Below are 6,881 nucleotides of genomic sequence, written 5' to 3'. Positions count from 1 at the left end.
TTCTTCGTTCTTCGTTCATCGTTCTTCCAAGATCAAGCCCCGACGGCCCTTGGATCAACCATCCACCAATTCAAGATCAAGCCCCAAAGGCCCTTGAAGAACTTCCACCAATTCAAGATCAAGCCCCGACGGCCCTTAAAGAAAGCACCATCGTTCATCATCCGTTCATCCAGGATCAAGCCCCAACGGCCCTTTGGATCAACAACATCAACGAATGCACACAGCCATCGTTCTTCAAGATCAAGCCCAAAAGCCCTTGAAGATCCGTTCATCACTGTTCTTTAAGATCAAGCCCAAAAGCCCTTGAAGATATGTTCATCACTGTTCTTCAAGATCAAGCCCAAAAGCCCTTGAAGATCCGCTCATCACCGTTCTTCAAGATCAAGCCTCAACGGCCCTTGAAGAAATACTCCTCCTCAAGATCAAGCCCCCAACGGCTCCTTGAAGATCCGCTCAAATCCACCTTCAAAGATCAAGCCCACGGCCCCTTGAAGAAACTTTCAACAGTTCATCCAAAATCAAACCTCCACGGCCCTTGGATCAACCAAATATCCATAAATCAACACCTTACGGAGATCGAATAAGAGGATCAAAATAGAGAGAGATTGTAACCCAAAATCATCAAATACAAATATTTGTTTGTGCACGTTGTTCTTGTCTCTTTCGTTTCAGGAATTTTCCGTGTTCACAAATTGGCACGCCCGGTGGGATCATCTCTACCTCTCATCTCTTTCTCCGTTCAAGAAATTCGAGCACATTTCCAAAATTAATGGCATCAAGGAAGGCTCAAACTGTTCCCGCAACTGGCGCAAAGAACAAGAGCGTCCTCGTCGCAAGTGGTGTCACTTTAGGAATCACGACTCGAAGCAAGGCAAGAGCTACTTCTGCCGCCTCTTTCACCTCTGCATCAACTGTGCCAAGGGAACAAGAGCACCCAAGGCACGAGCCTTTGATCACCTTAGCCTCACCAAAGGCACCAAGGGGCGAAAGTCCAAGGAAATACTCCGAATCCATGCTCTCCGATGCAGATTCGAGCGGCAGTTCAGCCATGCAAGTCATGACCATTGGAGCAACTTCAATCGATGAGCAGCTGGCTCAAATGAATGAAGCAATCTCAAGGCTAACCCGAACTGTGGAAGAAAAAGACTTGCAAATCGCTGCACTCGTCAGCCGACTGGAGCCACAGGACGACGATAACCCTAACCCAGAAGAGGAGCCTCCGGTGGAGAATATCGATGTGAAGCCGGAGCCAGACCAAGCAGCGGCACTCATGGGATCTCTTTCTATCCAGCAACTGCAGGAGATGATCGCCAGCACCGTCAATGCACAATACAAAGGGAGCTCAAATACCTCCGGGTTGTACTCGAAGGCGTATTCAAAGAAAATTGATGCCTTAAGGATGCCGAGGGGTTATCAACCGCCAAAGTTTATGCAATTCGATGGAAAGGGAAACCCGAAACATCACGTTGCCCACTTTGTTGAAACTTGCAACAACGTAGGGACCGAAGGGGATTACCTCGCCAAGCAGTTTGTGCGCTCGCTGAAAGGAAACGCCTTTGAGTGGTACACAGACCTAGAGCCTGAGTCCATCAACAGCTGGGAGCAATTAGAGCGGGAATTCCTCAACCGCTTCTACAACACCCGTCGCACTGTGAGCATGCTAGAGCTAATGAGCACAAAGCAGTGGAAGGACGAGCCAGTCATTGACTACATCAACAGATGGCGCACTCTAAGCCTCGACTGTAAAGACAGGCTCTCGGAAACCTCTTCAATCGAGATGTGCATCCAAGGCATGCAATGGGGTTTGCAATACATCATTCAAGGCATTAAACCGCGGACTTTCGAGGAATTGGCCACTCGCGCCCATGACATGGAGTTGACCATCGCCCATCATGGAAAGAAAGAACCGATCGCCGACTACAAGAACGACAAAGTTCTTGGGCCAAAGTTGGAGAAGACTGCCTGGAAACCCACCAAGGAAGCAATGACGGTCAACACAGCTCCCGTCAAAATCCCTACACGAGGTAAGGTGATTCAAACCGAAGCTTTTCGTGATCAAGAGATGCGTAGACGCACTTTGAAGGAGTTTGAGGAGAGGACTTATCCATTCCCCGACTCTGATGTGGTTGCCATGTTAGAAGACTTGCTGGAAAAGAAGGTGATTAGTTTTCCTGAGTGCAAACGGCCAGAAGAGATTAATCGCACTGACAGTCCAAGGTACTGTAAATTCCACCGCTTCATCAGTCATCCGACAGAAAAATGTTTCGTGCTAAAAGATCTCATCATGAAGCTGGCTCAGAAAGGAATCATCGAGCTAGATCTTGATGATGTGGTGAAGTCAAACTATACAACCTTCACTTCTGGCTCTTCCGACTCAAAGTTTTCACCTCAACTGCTGGGGGCATCCTCTAAGACAAGCAAAGTTGAAGGATGGACTCAAGTCACTCCTAAGAAATTGCACAAGAAGCATACATCTCCTCCACAAGTCTGCCAATCGGAAAGGGGACAAAGCAGCTATTGTCAACCTTCAAAGCAACGTGAACGTGTTGAAGATGATGAAATTTCGACACATAGACCGTCCATCCCCATCACGATGCACGATTTCTTTCCTGAAGACTTCTTCAATCACTCAATCAAGATTCCTTGCTATGAAAATTGCAAGGAAAGCCTCTCCAGGATCGTTTAACAAATTCACAATGCTCCTTGTTCGCACGAGCCTAAACTGCACAAACCAAAGCTCCTTGTCCGCACGAGCCTAAACTGTAGGACACGAGGCTCCTCGCCTGCATGAGCCTAAACTGCATGGCACTAAGCTCCTTGTTCGCACGAGCCTAAACTGCACGAACCAAAACTCCTTGCCTGCACGAGCCTAAACTGCATGGCACAACGCTCCTGGTCTGCATGAGCATAAAAGGCAACACCAACGCTCCTAGTCCGCACGAGTATAAAAGGTGACAACAAAAGCTCATTGCTTGCATGAGGCAAAACTACAAACGGCACAAAAAAAGAAAATACCAAAAAAAAAATAATATATGTATGTATTTGAACTACGTTACGACTTGATCTCTTCTTTGGAGGAGTACGTATGCAGCTCGAATGTTCAATTTTTCGAGTTCAGTCACATAAAAATAAAAAGAATAAATGTTTTATTAAAATAAAAAAAATACATATGTTTTATGTATCTAAAAAGAAAAAGAAAAAAAAAAGGAATACATATGTTATTACTTGTTTACAAAAAAAAAATTAATTAAAAAAATTAAAATAAAAAAAAATAAAAAAGATTTCTTTTACATACATATACATACATATATATATATATATATATATGTATATGCATCAGCAGCAAGCCTCTCAAAAGGAAGCTATCCAGGCCCAAGTGACAGCCTCCAAGCCCAAATTCCCTCCCACTTCCTGTAAGTTCTCGTTCCGTCCAGGCTTCCCTCCAAAGCACAGAGAGCGACGACCTTTCTCACATACCCCCGGAAGCGGAGCCACCGGCCATGGACCCAGGCAGAGCAATCAATGTCGCCACCGCGCGCGACGGAGGCGGTGAGGTCGGGGTCCGGATTCACCAAACCCGACGGCTCCCTGATTTCCTCCAGAGCGTTAATCTCAATACAATCTCATCTCCGTCATCATCTGCTCCGCCGTCCTCGTCTTCGGGTTGACGGTCTACATCATAACCCGACCCAGACCCGTCTACTTGGTCAATTACGCCTGCTACCGCCCGCCCGATCACCTCAAGGCACCGTACCAACGCTTCATGAAGCACTCCCGCCTCACGCAGGACTTCGACGACTCGTCGCTCGAGTTCCAGCGTAAGATTCTCGAGCGCTCCGGCCTCGGCGAGGAGACTTATGTCCCGGAGGTGATGCATTACATCCCTCCCCGGCCGTCGATGGCCGCCGCCAGGGAGGAGGTGGAGCAGGTGATGTACGGTGCTCTGGATAATCTATTTGCCAATACCCATGTGAAGCCAAAGGACATTGGGATTCTCGTTGTGAATTGCAGCTTGTTTAATCCGACGCCGTCGCTTTCCGCCATGATTGTTAATAAGTACAAATTGAGGGGTAATATTAGGAGTTTTAACTTGGGGGGAATGGGTTGTAGTGCTGGGGTTATAGCTGTTGATCTTGCCAAAGACTTGTTGCAAATCCATCGGAACACTTATGCTGTTGTTGTTAGTACTGAGAACATTACTCAGAATTGGTATTTTAGGAATAAGAAGTCTATGTTGATACCCAATTGCTTGTTTCGTGTTGGGGGTTCCGCGGTTTTGCTTTCCAATAAGTCCGTTGATAGGAGGCGGGCTAAGTACAAGCTTGTTCATGTTGTGAGGACCCATCGTGGCGCGAATGATAAAGTTTTCCGTTGTGTTTATCAGGAGCAGGATGACAAGGGGAATACTGATGTGTCTTTGTCGAAAGATTTGATGGCAATTGCCGGTGGGGCACTTAAGACCAACATTGCCACTTTGGGACCTATTGTGCTTCTTATAAGCGAGCAGCTTCTTTTCTTTTCATCACTTGTGGTTAAGAAGCTGTTCAAGTCCAACGTCAAGCCATATATCCCGGATTTCAAGCTGGCATTTGATCATTTTTGCATACACGCCGGAAGGATCGACTGAGGTGCATCTGCTGCTGCAGAACCGACAAAATCAGATATTTCACAATCCATGCTCGTCTTCTACAGCGGCCATCGTCATGTTCTTCATCCAAACTTCATGGCCGTGCCCTCCGTTGCTGAAGCTCCGTTGCTTTCGAACCTGCTCAGGCATCTCAACTCTACATCATCCGCCTGACTGCTGTCAAAACAACTAGCCGGTCTTGGCACTCCACCTTACCAAGTCCACCTTCATCACTGCAGGATCGTCCCCAAGCAGAAGCTGGCCCCGGTGAGGTCTCGCAGATGACAGCAAGCAGCCCTGAAGAGATTCCGCCGCTGCTGGTCTCGGGTCTGGTCGACCCAACGCTCTCCAACATGAGATCCAAAAGGAGCCTGTCATGCTCCTCCAATCCTCTGCCGGCGCCATTAATATCCCAAACCATCGTCTCCCTCGGCGTCCGCTCCGGCTTTCTTTCCTCTCTCAAGTTGCAGCAAGTCGGATCCAAATCAAGACCACCCGCCACAACGCCTGTCCACCATAAGAGCCAGCGACAGCGACAGATCTCTTGGGAAGACCCGGCTCAGCAGCGCCGAGTGCGAGGACGCCGTCGTCGCAGGAAACGCGCCCCAAGCATCGTGACGCCAGGATCTCCACCAAGCTCCTCAACGCCACCTTTTTTGCTCTACAGGTAGCGGTCGTGGTCCCTAGACGACGAAGCGTGGAACCACCGCGAGAGAATCAATGGCAGATCGGACCTCCTCCTCACCATCACCATCTTCAAACTTCAGTTTCAACCTCAGGATCTCCACCGCCGTTCTGCCGCCTGCTCACGAAGATGGGTGCAGCGTCATCACCGACGAGGTTGCGGAGCCGAGAAAACGCACGGCAAGGAGCGAGGATCAAGGCAGGCGTCGGAGATGTCGAGTACATGGACGGAAGATGGGTCAACACCAGCGTTTTGAAGCTGGTAGTCGAGGATCTTCCCTCTCGGCACCCACCCCTCCTTCTTCCTCCTCCTCCGTGCTCATCCTTCTTCCTTCTCCTCCGTCTCTTGCCTCGCAGCTGCCAACAACTTCAAAGACCGCTGTCAAACGACTAGCCGGCCGAGAAGCCCTTCCTCAAACTCGAGCTCCGCTCCCTGCAAATTCCTCTACCCACCACCCAAATTTATACAGAAAAAATATATTAAAAAAAAACAAAAAAAAAAGGGGGATGGTGGAGCAAAGTGGTGCTGGCACTACGTGGAAAAAAAAGGGGGGGGGTGCATCAGGCACCATGTGCAAAGGAAAAGATAAAAATATATAAAGGTTTTGGGTGCTCCACTCACCGTGTTTTGATTGTTTTAAAGCCAATCTGAAAAGCATATAAAATTAATTAATTAATTAAATTAAAAAATAAAAAATAATAAAAAAAATAAAAAAATAAAAATATATGATGATGGTGCATCTGGCACCATATGACAAAAGAAAAAAAGAAGTGGTGGGTGCATCTGGCACCACGTGAAAAAAAAAAAAAAAAAAAAAAAGGGAAAAGGTTTTGGAATGGTGGATCAGTCCATGTGAAAAAATTAATATGTATGTATGTATGTGTGTGTGCATAATATATGTATGTTTACAGCAAAAAAAAAAATGCATTGAGAGAAATAAAGTCCGTTTTTTATTTTTTCTGGAAATTTTACATAAATTTGCATTATACATACTTAAAAAAAAATCAAATCAAATTTACAAGAGGGGATCTTCAAGGACGATCAGGTGCCGCCTCACCACTCGGCAGAGCTCCAGAAATGAGAGGCGCCAGAGGTTGACTGTTTGAAGCCACACCACTCGGCAGAACTCCAGGAAGAGGAGGCACCAAAGGTTGATCATTTGGAGCTTCATTACGCGGTACAGCCCCAGAAGACGAAGGCAAATGTTGTTGGAACAAACCCACAAACCTCCGATGATCAAGTAAAATCTGATCATCAGATTCCTGCATCTGGTCAATTTTCCTCTTCATGTTTATGGCATAGTTGTGTGCGAGCTTGTGCAACTGTTTATTCTCATGCTTGAGCCCTCTAATCTCCTGTTTGAGACTCATCACTTCAGCCGCCAACGATTCAACTTGACGGGTTCGAGCAAATAGGCGTTGGGCCATGTTGGACACAGAACCCGCACACTGCACACTAAGAGCCAGAGACTCCTTAACAGCCAACTCATCAGACCGCTTGGAAAGTAGTCTGTTATCTTTGGGAGTGACAAGGTTCCAGGCCACCATCGCAGCGGTCATATCATTCTTC

At 47.2% G+C, this 6,881-nt stretch overlaps 1 pseudogene; it reads left to right on the top strand.

The window, feature by feature from the left end:
* The first annotated feature begins 3,246 nt into the window (after positions 1-3,246).
* LOC126599029 (3-ketoacyl-CoA synthase 4-like) lies at positions 3,247-4,627 on the top strand (annotated as a pseudogene).
* Positions 4,628-6,881: the final 2,254 nt, after the last annotated feature.

Source organism: Malus sylvestris, chromosome 14, assembly GCF_916048215.2.
Source record: "Malus sylvestris chromosome 14, drMalSylv7.2, whole genome shotgun sequence".
NCBI lineage: Eukaryota > Viridiplantae > Streptophyta > Magnoliopsida > Rosales > Rosaceae > Malus > Malus sylvestris.
The sequence above is the reverse complement of the archived record's forward strand: the minus strand, read 5'-3'. Positions and strand labels throughout refer to the sequence as shown.